Source organism: Dasypus novemcinctus, chromosome 3 (genome assembly GCF_030445035.2).
Source record: "Dasypus novemcinctus isolate mDasNov1 chromosome 3, mDasNov1.1.hap2, whole genome shotgun sequence".
Taxonomy (NCBI): Eukaryota; Metazoa; Chordata; class Mammalia; order Cingulata; family Dasypodidae; genus Dasypus; species Dasypus novemcinctus.
Window position 1 is genome coordinate 124,679,743 of NC_080675.1, and position 15,690 is coordinate 124,695,432.

At 37.5% G+C, this 15,690-nt stretch overlaps 1 protein-coding gene across 10 annotated transcripts in view; it reads left to right on the forward strand.

Moving 5' to 3' along the window:
* Positions 1–15,690, forward strand: part of GABPB1 (GA binding protein transcription factor subunit beta 1) — a 103,033-nt gene that overhangs the window by 19,818 nt on the left and 67,525 nt on the right. The window contains exon 1 of one of the 10 annotated variants that reach the window (XM_058294208.2): positions 12,762–13,007. The exons of the other annotated variants lie outside the window; for them this stretch is intronic. The gene's annotated coding sequence lies outside the window, so the exon portion shown is untranslated. Of the gene's footprint in view, positions 1–12,761; positions 13,008–15,690 lie in introns of those variants that run through there. 10 annotated transcript variants of the gene reach the window in all.

Sequence of the window (15,690 nt, forward strand, 5' to 3'; positions counted from 1 at the left end):
GTTTAGTTTTCTTTTTTTGTTCTAGTTTCTTTAGGTGTGAAGTTAGGTTATTCGTTTGTGATCTTTTTTTCTTTTTAATGTAGCATTCAGAGCTATAAATTTCCCTCTGAGTACTGCTTTCAGTGCATCCCATAAGTTTTGGTATGTTGTGTTTTCATTTTCATTTGTCTCAAGATATTTCCTAATTTCCTTTGCAATTTCGTCTTTGATTTGTAGTGTGTTGTTTGATTTGTACTTTGTAATTTTCCAGTTTTCTTCTGGTATTGATTTCTAGCTTCATTCCATCATGGTCTGAGAAGATACTTTGTATGATTTCAGTATATTTATTAAGATTTGATTTGTGGCCTAACATGTTGGTCTCTCCTTTAAAGTGTTCCATGTGTACTTGAGAAGACTGCTCTTGTTGGGTAGGACATTCTGTATATGTCCATTAAGTCTAATTGGTTAATAATGTTGTTCAAGTCCTCCACTTCCTTATTGATCTTCTCTTTAGATGTACTATCACTTTGAAAGTGCTGTAATAAAGGATTCTACTACTATTATAGAACTATCTCTTTCTCCCTTCAAATCTGTTTTTGCTTCATATGTTTTCAGGTTCTGTTATAAGAAGCATATACATTTGTAATCATTATATTTTCTTCCTGGATTGAAACTTTACCAATATATAATATCCTTCTTTGTCTTTTATTATCTTTTTTGACTTAAAGTCTATTTTTTAAAAAATCTATTATTTATTTATTTATCCCCCACCCCCCCCTTTGTGGCTTGCTTGCTGTCTGCTCTCTGTGTACATTTGCTGCATGTTCCTCTGTGTCTGCTTGTCTCCCTTTGTTGCGTCATCTTGCTGTGCCAGCTCTCCATGGGTGCAGGTCGACAGCTCTCTGAGGGCTCAGACAAGCTTGCCTTCATAAGGAGGCCCTGGGGTGTGAGCCCAGAGCCTCCCATATTGTAGGTGGGAGCCCAATCGAGCCACAGCCACTTCCCTTAAAGTCTGTTTTGTCTTGACAAAGTAAAATAGAGCTTCTCCAGCTTTCTTGATTACTGTTTACATGGAATATCTTTTTCTATGCTTTCAACATCTTTGTGTCCTTGTGCCTAAAGTGAATTTCTTGTAGACATACTCAGTTGTAGATAGAGATATATCGTGCTTTTTCATCCATTCTATCAATATCTGCCTTTTCATAGGGGAGTTTAATCCAGTGGTATTTTAGATAATAACTGAGAAAGAAGGGTTATTTCTTCCATTTACTCATTTGTTTTCTGTATGTCTTACATGGTTTTGTTCTTCAGTTACTCCATTACTGCCTTTTTCGGGGAGTATTTATTTACATTTTTGTAATGTGCCCTTTGGATTCCCTTCTTTTTTCCTTTTCCCTCTTTTTCTCTCTCTGTCTCTCTCAAGTGAATGTGCATGTGTGTGTATGTGTCTGAGTTACTGGGGATTGAACCGGGGACCTCATATATGGGAAGTAGGCTCGATTACTGAGCTCCTCTCTTTATATATTTTTTATTTTCTTAGTGCTTACCTTTGTAATTATCATTAATATCTTAAATGAATAACAACCTACTTTGACTAGTATCAACCTAGTTTCAGTAGTATACAAGCTCTCTACTCCCATATATCTCCATCCCTTCCCTTTTATATTGGCATTGTCTGAGGTTACATCTTTATACACTGATATCATTAACATATATTTAAATAATTGTTACACATTTGCCTAAGTTATAATGGGGGAAAGGGGAGGAAGCATTTATAAACCAAATGTTTAATAATACAGGATTTTATATTTATTTATATAGTTACCTTTACCAGTGTTATTTATTTTTCTTTTTTTAAAAAAATATTTATTTCTTCTTATGGCTTTAAGTTACTCTCTAGTGTCCCTTTTTATCAGCCCAAAGGACTTGCTTTAGCATTTCTTTTTTTTTTTTTTTTCAGGGGACCTAAGAGCATTGATTTCTCAAGCTCATCAGACAAATTTATTAGTCTCAGGGGCTTGCTTATATACCCCAATAGGTCGTGAGAAGCAGGAATTATCCTAGATAATTATTACCACTAGCAGGAGCTATTCTAGATAACTATTACCATTATCTTATTCTTAAGAATACAGTGGATTAGATAGTGACCAAAGCTCACAATATTCTATTATGTTATTGCTTTAGCATTTCTTATAGGGCAGGTCTTTTAGTAATGAACTCTTTCAGCTTTTGTTTATCTCTAAATGTCTTAATTTCCCCTTCATATTTGAAGGATAATTTTGTTGGTTATAGAATTCTTGGTTGAGAGATGTTTTCTTTAAAGGCTTTGTGTTATCCCATTGTCTTCTGGCTTCCATGGTTTCTGATGAGAAATTCGCTGTTAATCTTATTGGGGATATTTTGTATGTGACAATTCTCTTCTCTTACTGCTTTCTAAATCCTCTGTAGATTTTTGGATTTTGATAACTTTGCTATAGTGTGTCTTGGTGTAGATCTCTTAGCATCTATCCTGCTTGGTGTTTTTGGGCTTCCTGGATGTGTATATTCATTTCCTTCATCAGTTTTGGGAAGGTTTTGGCCATTATTTCTTCAAATTTTCTGCCCCTTTTTCTTTTGTCCTCTTAGGACTCAGTGATGCATATGTTGGTAGGCTTGATGGTGTTCATTTTCCTTCATTATTTTTCTTTCTGCTCCTTAACACTGAATATTTTCAATTGTCTTGTCTTCAAGATTGCTGATCTTTTCTACTGCCTGTTCAAATATGCTGTTGAATGTATCTAGTGAGTTTTTCATTTCAAATTTCTGTACTTGGGAACTCCAACCAAAGTTTGGTTCTTTTTAGTAATTTCTAACTCCACTGAACCCTATTGTAATTGATCTGCCATAATTAATAGTACAGTTATGAGGGAGTGGAGGTAGCTCAAGCAATTACATACTTCCCTCCCACATTGGAGGTCCCAGGTTTAATTCCTGGTGCCTCCTATAAAGAGAAGATGAGCATACGACAAATGGACACAGCAAATGCAGACAACGAGGGGGTGGGGAGAAATAAATAAATAATAAATCTTTGGGAAAAACAAAAAACAAAAAAGGGAAGCAGATGTGAATTAAGAGATTGGGCTTCCGCCTACCACACGGGAGGTCCCGGGTTCAGTTCCCAGTACCTTCTGTTGAAGGCAAGCTGTTGTGGCAGGCAGGCGCAATGAGATGATGTAACAAAAGAGACACAAAGAGGAAAGACAGTGAGAGATACAACAAACTAGGGAGCTTAGGTGGCACAGGTGATTGAGCACCTCTTTTCCACATGGGAGATCCTGGGTTTGGTTTCCATTATCTCCTAAAGAGAAGATGAGCACACACGGAGAGCACATGGCAAATGGATGCAGAGAACAGACAGGGACCTCAAACGAGGAGGGTGGGATATATAAACAAAATATTTTAAAATTGTACAGTTATGAAACTATTCTTTTATGTATTGTAACAAATATACTACATTAATGCAAGGTGTTACTAATAGAGTGGTATATAGTAACTATTTTCTACATGATTTTTTTTCTGTAAATCTACAACTTCTTTGATAAAAAATAATTTCTATTTTGTTCTGACAGTGTTTTTGTAATTTCATTTAGTTCTTTGTACATGGATTCTTTTAGCACATTGAATATATTTAAAACAGTAGATTTAAAGTCCTTGAATGTATTAAGACTTTGATTTAAAGCTCGAATGTATAAGCTTCCTCAGGGATACTTTTTGACAAATTCTTTTATTCTTTTGAATGGGTCATACCAGTTTTCTTGGGCGGGTGTGGTTTGTAATTTTTCATTGACAACTAGGTGTTTTGAGTATTATGTTGTTATAACTGTGGCAGTCCATTTCTTCCATTCTGAGGACTGCTAGGTATTTTTTTGTTGTTGAGAGCTAAAGCTGTAATTTGTGACTTTTCCAAACTATTTTTGCTCCCAACTGGGGAATGAAAGAGAAAAGAAAAACAAATACTAACTCTTTAAGACGCTTCTACCACTTTGCTGTTGGGGAGGGGTTGGCACAGTGGCCATCCTGGATGAATCTTACTGGTATTTATCACAATTTACCAGCTCCTTCCTCCAGCTTTTCCCTGCTACAGTGTTCCATCAGACTCCAGTATTCTGAAATCATTGATTCCTGACAGTTGAATAGTTATTTTGGTAGAGGGACTGGTTCTTGGAGTTTTTCATGCCACCATCTTCCCACAGTCCTCCCCTCGTGAGTATATTTTAAATATGATTATTAAATAGTCATCAATAAATATTTTTTATCCTTAGGATTACAGACATTATATCCTAGGTTTTATGGGGAAAATTTTTGTAATAATATAATTTAAAATCAAGTAGAACACTGGTATGCACAGATAGAACATAGAAAAGCAGAAAATGCATACCTTATAAATAAATGTTCATATATGAAATAGAAACTTAATTTATTAGCATTGTTCCAATTTAATTATATCTTTTGGTACCTGAAATTCAAAGAAACAATTAGTTTTGGATAGTGAAGTAATTTTTAGTTGGGGTAGATGGGATTATAGCATAATATTTAAAACTGAGATTTAGGGGAGTTTATATTAGACATAAAGCTTTTTAATGTAGCTCCTTGGGAAGTAATTGTATATAAGAGGCTTAATTTAATGAGTACAAAGGTATCATAAGATGATATTGCAGTATGGTATACTGGGTGCTGTCTAAAACAAAAAGTTAGGTGTCCTCTTTTTTCTTGTACACCTGACATCAAGAAGAGTTAGCTCTACTCTTAAATAAATCTTACATCTGGGTAATGGTGGACTAGATTATTCGTGCCAGTCTTATTTTTGGCAGCAACTGAAAGTGCTGGATAACATACTGTTTTTTAAGCTTAGACAAACTGGGAAGATAGTGGATTCTGCTAAGCCAAAATTTGGAAGATAGCCTAAACTAAGAGAGGTTAGTGAAATACCCAGAGACCTAAAGCCACTTTTTTTTTTTTTGTGTGCTAAAAATGTTAGTCAATACTGGGACACTTTGGTTTCTCTTCATTAGCCTTAAAGGATGAAGTTGTCAGAAATGAAGACCCAGAACCCATCCAACATGTGGACATGTGAAGTCTTATAAGACAGCCTTCCCTAATTAGGCTTCAATTCCATATATTTACACCTGAGGGATAAGGAAGAAGCAAAGTTAATTCCCTTCCCCACCCCACTTCGTCTCTGTATTAGTCAATGGGGTGCTGATGCAAAGTACCAAAAATCTGTTGGCTTTTATGAAGGTATTTATTTGGGGTAGAAGCTTACAGTCACAAGGCCCTAAAGAGTCCAACTAAGGTACCATAACAGGTATTTTCTCATCCAAAGTCGTTGGCCATGTGTTGGAGTAAGATGGTGGGCAATGTCTGCGAAAGTCCAGCCTTCCTTCTTTTTAAGGCTCCTTCTGTTTTCAGCTGTAGGTTAGCATAAGCTTTGTGTCTCCCCGGGGCTGATTTCTTTCTGGGCTCAACTGCTCAGGTGTCTTCACAAGGTCAGCTGTAGACTATTAGGCTCACCTCTTCCTGGAGGTGAGCATAACTCTGGCATGCCTAGTGAACTGGCTCTCTTCCTCTGTGTTCTTCTTTTCTTTGTATTTACTTCCCTGTGAGTGTCTGTTTTATCCCCAAGGGGGCTGAGACTCAACACTGAGCCTCACTCTAATGACATCGTTGGATCAGAGCCTTGACTTAGAGGCAAGTTGTCTTGGCATTGAACAGAGCAAGAGAAAAAAGGGAAAGGAAACACACAAAAATCTTTATAAAGCTGTGGCCATAGCTTAATGGGCAAGGGAACCTTACCTTAAGCCATGACTTAATTTAGGTTTGTCCCCAATGGGTGATGTCCCCAGGTACTTGACAGAGGTAAATGGACATGTTCTCTGGAGGAACGCCCCTTCATCCTAGGCCTCCCCATAACTAACTTTTCTGTAGGGTGGCACCGTGTGGGAGCGCGGCGACAGCAAGGGTCGGCTCGTCTCCAGGCGCCGGTGCGAGTCGGACCCGGGTGGCGGGAACGGGCGTTAAGGCCCTCCGCTTGGGGTTCGGGCGTACTGCCCGCCCCTCTGCCCAGCTGCACCCGCTTCCCCTCGGTGGCCTAACCCCGCCTCTCCCCCGAGGGCCACCGCCGCGCCATGACAGCCCCGCCTCGCTGCCGCCGAGAACCCTGGCTGCCCCGTCTTCTGCCCGCAACCAGTGATGCACCCCTGCACGAACCTATCAGCCGTCTGCCGCCCCCTGGCCACGCCCCCTGCCCCTCCCCCGTCTTCGCCCTATATTAACCGCTGTACTTCCTGAATAAATCAGACTTGCGCACAGATCCTGGTCTCCTCGGTAGTCTTCTTCCTACCGCGCGTCCTCCGCACCTTGCCCGCCCCGGAGCGCCTTCTTGGAAGGCCCCTCCGTGTGTTGCAGCCCTCCGCCCGAGCCCACACCGCCCCTGCAGCGGCCCTCCGGGCTGAGCCCACACTGCGACACTTTTCAAAGAAGATGACCAGCACATGGTCAAGGATAACTGATCATACAGAGTAGCCAAGAAGTTATAGGCAAGAACTAGTAGAAACAACAAACAGCAGAAAAAGATTTTCATAGACATCACATTTTAGAATTTGAAGATATAGGATGAAACAACCATACTTACTGTGTTCAGAGAAATAAACGACAAGCTTGAAAACAAGGAACAGGAAACTTTTAAAAGTGACATTGTAATTTTCGAATAAAACAAAGCTGTTGGAAATGAAAAATTTAGTAACTGAGTTAAAATCTTAATGTAAGCAATTTGTAGCAGGTTGGACTCATCAGGAAAAACTTTGAACTGGAAGATAGAGGAAATTTCCAGGATGTAGTTCAGAGAGGCAAAAGATAGAAAATGTAGAAGACAGGGCAAGAGATATGAAGGCTAGAATGAGAAGGTCGTAATTAGAATTCCAAAAGGAAAGGAGAGAGAATGGGGAATTCAAAGACGTAATGACTATTGATAATGGTCAGAGGACAGATGATGTCTGCAATCTGAAATGAAAAACAAACAAAAATCACTGTCAGCCTAGAACCAGTAAAATGTTTTTAAAGAATGATGTGAAATTTAGATATTTTCAGACAAAAACAAGAGTTTGTCATCAACATATCTCCCATTAAAGATAATGTAAAGTAATACCTGTTCAATAGAACTTTCTGTGATGATGGAAATATTCTATATCTGTGCTGTTCAGTATTGTTGCCCTTTGCCACATTAGGCTAGTGAACACTTGAAATGTAGCTACTGTGATTAAAGAAGTGGATTTTTAGTTTTACTTCATTTTAATGAACTTAAATTTAACTAGCCATGTTGGGTATTTAATTAAAACGCTTCATATTGGACAATGCAGTTGTAAGGTTGTACTTTAGGCAGATTGAAATTGATACCACATGGAAGGAATGAAATGCATAAAGGGCTGAAGGTAAAGGAAGTGAAAAATGAAAATGAACATTGCATAAAACAGCAAGATTGTCTAATGGATTAAAAAAAAATCTAAGTTCAAGGCAATAACAGGATTAAATGGAGCTCTAGATGCTAAGGTTCCTGTGTTACTTAGAAGTATAAGTTTTTAAAAAAACTTTTTATGGGGAAGTAGATGTGGCTCAACCAGTTGGGTGCCCACCTACCACATGGGAGGTGTGGGTTCTGTCCTGGTCCCTCCTAAAAGAAGATGAGCAGATTCCGCCTCTTGCTGCAACAAGCTAGATGCTGCCCCTGCCTCAATGAGCTAGATGCCGCCAGTGCAGCGAGCCAACAAGCTAGATGCCGTCTTCTGCTTCAAAGAGCAAATGCACAAGTCAGTAGATGCTGCAGCTGGTGGGGAGTGGATGTGGCTCAGACCTTTGGGCACTCGCCTCTCATGTGGGAGGTCTGGGGTTTGTTTCCCTGTGCCTCCTGGAGAAGGTGAGCAAACAATCAGCAAACAGATGAGAGAACCATCTGGGAGAGGGAGGGATAAATAAAAATAAAGTAAACACATCTTTAAAAAATACCTTTTAATGGAAAATTTCAAATACACAAAATTAAATAGGAGGGTAATGACCACCCCCCCCTTGTTTATATTACCCAACGTCAACAGTTAGGAACTGATGGCTAATCTTGTTTCATGTGTGCCCTCCCTTTTATTTTAAAACAGATCCCAAGTATGACATTATTTAATCCATAGATATATTGTTTTTAATCCCTAAAACATAACAAGTTTCCCCAGTTGGTCTAAGAAATCATTTTTAAAAAACATTTAGTTTCTTTAATTTGGAATCCAAACAGGGTCCACATATTGCATTTGGTTGATGTGTTGCTTAGGCCTTTTTTAATCTATAGGTTCTTTGGGGGGAGGGATGGTAAAAGATTTCGAACAGTCTAACTTTCAAATCGGTAGAGGGAATAAATAGAATGATTTAATTAAAAAGTTTTTTTATTTTTTATTGAAGTATATCATTCATACATGAACACACATAATAAGTGTATAGTAAAGATTGTGGACTTACAAAATAAGCAAACATAAATGACACAGTGGTCTCATACATCACCCCTCCACCAACTCTGCATTGTTGTGAAACATTTATTACAAACTATGCAAGAGCAAGAATGATTTATTTTTTTTAATTGAATTCAGAAGAAGAAAGGAGGAAAAAAAGAAACCAAAAGGGACAAATGTTAAGCACAAAATAAGGTGTTAAGTTTAAATTTAGATGTATACTAATTAAAAGATCTAAATGCTCACATAGGTATCATTCTAGTCTGAGTGAATAATAGCTCTTCCCTGCAAATAATTGACTATCATTCCACTTCACTTCTTGCTTCCCTGTGTGTATTATCCATATAATAACAAGAGTAGTCTGTCAAAATTTAGAATCATGACACTTACCTGTTTAAAACATTACAACAGCTTTTTCATAAACTCAAAATAAAATCCAGACTATACTTGTGCTGATAAGGCCCTTTATGATCTGGCCCATTCCTGTCTCTCTGATTGCCTTTCCTGTTCTCTTTTTTTTTTTTAAGATTTATTTTTTATAATGTATTTCTCTCCCCTCCCCCCCATTGTCTCCTCTCTGTGTCTTTTCGCTGTGTGTTCTGTGTCCGCTTGCACCCTTGGTGGCACCGGGAAACCGTGTTGCTTTTTTGTTGTGTTATCTTGCTGCGTCAGCTCTCTGTGTTTGCGACGCCATTACTGGGCGGCCTGCACTTTTTTCGCGCAGGGCAGCTCTCTTGCAGGGCACGCTCCTTGTGCATGGGGCACCCTCATGTGGGGACGCCCCTGCATGGCACAGCACTCCTTGCGTGCGGCAGCTCTGCGTATGGACCAGCTCACTACACAGGTCAGGAGGCCCTGGGTCTCGAACCCTTGACCCTCCTATATGGTAGGTGGACGCTCTACTAATTGAGCCACGTCCGCTTCCCTCCTGTTCTCTTTTGTATGACTTTCTTCCCTCTAGCTGAGATCCTTTACACTTATTATTTCATCTCTCTGTATCATTTGAATCACTCAGACTTCTTAGTTTTTAGAAACAGAAACAACTTCAGTCAATTTAGCAGACAAGGATATATCTCAGGAGGAATCTGCTACCACTACTGTCCTTGGAATCTGGATGTAGTTGCTGTCACTCCTGCCACATGTATTTTACATACTTGTTTGCTGTTTTGTGGAATATCTCCTAAGTTAACGTCCAGCATCGATGCTTCTCTGCCATACTGGAGGTTATGTGACTGTACCCTAACTATATGGGAATCTGGGAAAACAAATATTTAGCATCAGTAGTAGGCAAAGATTTCTGCCTTCTTCTAGACTCATATGGTGGGAAAGCCTCCAAATGCATGAAGGGGGTTCTAAGTATCCAAAAGAATGATGCATGTTCATCATGATGCTTTTCCTTTAGATCCTTCCTTGCTTTTTCTTCTCCCTCTTCATTTAGGTTTCTGCTGAGATGTCACCTCCTCAAGAGACCACAGTGAAATGGCTGATGCCAGATCTGGGGCAGGGAAGATACATATAAGCTTGGAATATTTTACTTCAGAAGCAAGAAAGCTTTCAGAGATACAGGAGCCAAATTGAAGGGGCTCTTGGCCAAAATAGAGGCAATATGAGCAGCAAAAAGAATAAAGACATAAACCAATTGCAGTGTGTAGACATTACTGGACCCTGATTCCAAAAGGAAACCATAAAGAGACATTAAATCTTTATGCAAATGTGAAATTTGGCACTGACATTTGATATATTTAAAAGCTGATAGTTGATATTTGTCAAATATTAAAATTAATTTTGGGTTATATTATAACATATTTAATACTATAGTACATAAATAAGGTATTTGATAATATTAAAAATCATTGTTAGTTATTTCAAGTGATAATAGTAAAGTGTTTATAAATTGTTTTTAAAGATTTCTTATCTTTTAGAGATATATTGAAAGATGCATGGATTTAAAAAAATAGTTTTAATCAAATTTTATTGTAATTTCTTGTAATTAGATTATTCTCCAAATAAGGCATGGGTCCCATTTGAGATCAGTTTTTTACTTTGATTTATCTTTATATTACCTAGAACCATACAAAAGATCTTTATTGCAATAATTTTTGTAGAGATGGGAGTGTTTCTGTATATCAGGGATTATGATATCAATATTCACTTTTTACTGAAGATGTTATGGAGGGGTAATATAAGAGAAAGTTGCCATATGATCCTATTGCATATTAATAGAATCACATTTGGAGTAATTTAGGGTTGGATTATTTTGTCATCTTGGGAATTTGCTTTATATTGAAGATGATGATTTGCTTGACAGTTTTTAGATGGTTGTTGCTATCATGAAGAAGGATAATGTTTGTAAATTGGTCTTATCGGTAATGCCATTAGTTCCCATAAGTTGTGAGTTAATGAAATTATTATTTTCACTTAATCATATAAATAAAAACTTTTACTTGTTTTCTAGTATGTGAAAAAGTATAACTTATTGAGATAATAAATATTTAACAATAAAAAATAAAGCAAAACAAATGGAAAGGTTATACCTATTCCTTACTCTAGAATTAATATATTTTTAAAAGATTATTTATTTATTTAATTCCTCCCTTTCCCCTCCCCTGACCTCCACTGTGCTGCTTTTGCTGTCTGTATTCATTTGCTGTGTGATCTTCTGTATCTATCTCTCTTTTTTTTTTTTTCCAGTCTTCTCAACTTTTCTCCTCTAGGATTCACCGGGATTCAATCCTGGGGACCTTTGATGTGGAGAGAGGTTCCCTGTTAGCTGCGCTGCCACCTCTGTTCCTGGTTTCTGCTGTGCTTCACCTTGACTCTCCCTTTTTGGTTGTGTCATCATCTTGCTGCGTGACTCACTTGCATGGGCAGTGGCTCACCGTGTGGGCATTTTCACTGCGTGTGCATTCTGCTCACCGCACGGGCACTGGCTCACTGTGCAGGCGCACTTTCTCTTCTTTTTCACTGGGAGGCCCCAAACCGGGTCCTCCTCTATGGTAGGTGGAAGCCCTGTCCCTTGAGCCACATCCGCTTCCTGAGAATTGATATTTAAGAAGAAAGAATTAAACATTTGAAATGCCTGTTCAGTAGCAACTGTATTACTATGAATGAGGGAAAGCTCTTTCATAGACAAATGCCAGGTAATAAATGTAAGAGGAAAGATAGAAAGTTACAGTTTGTTACAACTCCTAATGAAGTCATTTATTTGGGCTAAGATTGTTAATGGATGCTAAAACAAAAACTCTTAGGCTGATTGGGAATTGAATATTCAAATGGTTCCAGAGTATCATTTCACAGATTACTGTTGGCGTTAAGGGGAAACAACTCTACAGTGGGAGGATCAAGCTGTTAACCACCTCGTTACCAATATTAGTATCACTAAAAATGAGACAAGAAATATATGCTTTTTGATGTGGTTCAGTAGCAAGACATAACATCAAGTATGAAATATTTTTGTTTAAAACATTCTATCTGAATTAAGTGAAATTTTTGGATCTGACTTTCAGTTTACAAGAAATATGGAAGATAATGAAATCAAATGCTACCCCAAGGAAGCAATCAGAAAATCCAGAATGTGAGATATTCTATAGATGAACTGGTCAGTCTCTTCAACAAATTAGTGTCGTAAGGGAAAAGAAAGGGGCAGAGTGGATTAGAGCAAGTGAAAAATTGTTTTAGGTTAAAACTGATTTCTAAATATAGAACCAAATGCAATGTATGTCAGCTGTAAAGTACTGTTTTTTGGGGGGAGGCTGTAGTATAAAGGTAGATGGCCAACTTTTAATTTGGAATGTGAATGATGGATATATGGGTGCGTGTGTGTATGTGTGTTTGTGAATACACACATTATTATACATATATGCCTATGCTTTTCAATTTTTGAAATTTTTAAATAATAAAATTTTTTTCTGTTGATGGACATTTAGGTTGTTTATAGTTTTGGGTTTTCTATTAAAAAAATGTTTCTATAATCATCCTTTTGTATATCTCCTTGTGTACATGTTTAAGAATATACAAGGAGATAGGATAGTTACCTAGCAGTAGAATCCCTGGGTTTAAGGGTAGGTGTATCTTCAACTCTACCAGGTTCATCTTCAACTTCAACTGATAAGTTGGTCTTCAGTTTGGTTGTACTGATGGGGTTTTTGGACAGGGGAATCATGTGATGTATGTCTTCTTTACTAGCTTATGAATTCTTTGAGGTCAGGTACCATGTAGAGGCTCGCATATAGAAATGTTTGTATTGAATGAAATTTTATTTTAGGGGAATTGCCTGGCAATAGGATGGAGAGATTTGAATTAGGTCAGCAAGAGGCCATTGTGATGTTTAAGGTATGAGGCAATGAGAGTATAAGACTAGAGATAATGAAGAAGAAATGGATATGAGAAATCTTGGGGAGGGGGAATCAAAATGTATGGATTCTTTTTGTTGGGCATGATGTTGACAGTTCACTTTTGTGGTTTATAACAGCCAACAGATTACTGGTTTCACTTTAGAATAAGCAGGTAAGTTATGCTTCCCTGCTTAATTCTGAACCATCTAGTAGCTTAGTTCCTGTAGAGTTTGACCCTGTCTTCTTTTTCTGCTTGCACTCTTTTCAAGTCTTCATCTCTTCCTGGGATAAATATAGTAGCACATGTGATTTAAAAGGGACTAGTAGTTGAATGGAGTAAAGACACAGTGGGTGGCAAAGATGAGAAAATTTAAAACTCCATTCATCTCTTCATTGCCAAATGAATTTGTGAAGTCTTACAAAGGTAAAGGCCATATCCTTGTATAGGTTTTAGAAGGAAAACCTATCCAGTGTCATAATAGAGATAATTCACTAGTTGCAATTTTCCTAAAATTCCATGTATCCTATCTAAAAACATTGCAACTTTTAGCACATTCTAAAGTTGAGGCTTCAAGGCTTACTAATGATTCTAGAACAACTCTGTCGAGTAGAAATAAAATGTGAGTCACATATTTAATTTTAAGTTTTGTAGCAGCCACATTTAAAAAGGTGAAAATAATTTTAATATATTTAATATATTTTATTTAACCTATTATATCCAAAATATTAACATTTCAACATGAAATCAATACAAAACTTATTAGAGGTTTTACTTTTTTTGTGTGTGTGGTATAAAGTCTTTGAATTCTGGTGTGTTATGCTTATAGCACATCTTAATTTGGAATAGTCACATTTCAGTACTCAGTAGTACGCATAGCTAGCAGCTACTGTATTGGACAGTTATGTTCTATAATATACTTGAACCACTTTGATACTGGTTTGGTCCACTGCATTGAGGGTGGCCCTGAGTTGATCTTGCTTCAGAGTCCTGTTGCTCGTTATTAGATATATTCTGGTTTCTTGTCCAGATATTCCTATTCTAATTTGGTAATTCTAAGAGCAATTCTGAGGGTCCCAGACAAAGGTAATTTCCTGAAGGAGAATTAGTTTGGGAGGGAGTTTTTCATCAGCTTTGTATGAGTTACTTGGATCCTTGGCCTTGACTTTAAGATGACCTAGATATGGGATCATGGCTCTGGCTTTGGGGAGTTAAGGATCTTGAATCCAGACTTCGACACATTAGGAATTCTGAGAACAGGAAATAGTGTGGCCAGGAAAACATAATTGAAGAAATGAGAGGAAAGAGGAAAAATATGAACCACAGCACCAAGATCTTGATTGTGCAGTGATTATGGAACAGTGATCTTTTTAAAATAGAGGGTTTTGAGGTATATTGGAAAATATTATTAATTAGAGAGGGAATATAGTCAATTATGGAAGGCTTTTAAAACAGACATAGAAATGTGTAGCATTGATATAGCAAATGGGAACCTTAGAAAGTTTTTTTTTTTGAGGCGCAGGACCCTCGTATGTGGGAGGCTGGTGCTCAACCATTGAACCATACTGGCTCCCCTATGTTGGCTCCCTCATCTGTTTGCTTGTTTTCTTTAGGATGCACTGGGAATTGAACCTAGTACCTCCCATGTGGGAGGTGGGGAGCTCAACTGCTTGAGCCACATCTGCTCCAGGAAGTTTTATTTTTAACTTTTATTTTATGAATATTCAGATATTCACAAAAGTAAAGAGAATAACTCCATCATCCAGATTCCACAGTTAACATTTTGCCATCATTTTTTATCTATTCCCCTCCAATTTTTTCCTGGAATATTTTAAAGCAAATTCTAAACATCATGTTATTTCACCTATAGATACTTTAGGTTTGTATTTAGTATGTATTTCTAACAGGTAAGAGTTTTTTTTTTTAAACATAACCATATTGCCACATTCAAAATGAGCAAATTTCTTTGATATCACATGATAACTCTGTACATGTTCAGATTTTCTTAATTGTCTCAGATCCATTTTCACAAGTTATTTGAATTTAAACATGGGAAGTTTTTGAGATGAAGAGTGAAATAGAGTGAGAGGTATTTGAAGAAAATTAGTGTATCTGCCTTTGTCTTGTAATCCTATTCAGGTGATCCTACTTATTATTTCTCCAAGGTGGCTTACCTTCCATTTGGGTCTTAGGCCAACCACTGTTGGCCAGGCCTAGGCTGGGGGGAAGCATATGAGTATAATGAGATTTTATTTTATTTTTAAAAGAAAAATTTAAACAACTTAATAGAAATAGAGCCAGTAAACATTTATTTAACTCTGGCATTGAAAAAAGAAATAAATGTTAAAATATGAATTATTTTTTCCCATCAGATTAGCAAAATGTAAGAGTTGAATAAATTCCAGGGTTAGCAAGTATTTGGAGAAGCAGTCATTCTACTCTGATGGTGGGAGTGTAAATTGGTATTTTTTTTTGGTAGAGTAATTTGGCAGCATCTATCCTAATTAAAAATGTGATTTAAAAAAAAAATCAAGCAGTTCTGTTTCTTGGAGTAATTCCTGTAAAAGTGCTAATGCAGGTGTGTAGGGATGACTCTGAACTATAGATTTCACTGTATATAAAACTATATACAGGGAGTGGATGTGGCTGAAGTGGTTGAGCTCCTACATCCCACACAGGAGGTCCTGGGTTCAGTTTCCAATGCCTCCTGAAAAAAAAAAAAAGGCAAAATAAACTAACAAACCAACTCAGGGACGCCAGTGTGGCTCAGTTCTTGAGCACTGGCTTCCCACGTATGAGGTCCCAGGTTCAATCCCTGGCCCCTTGTACCTCAAACAAAACAAAACAAAAAACAAAC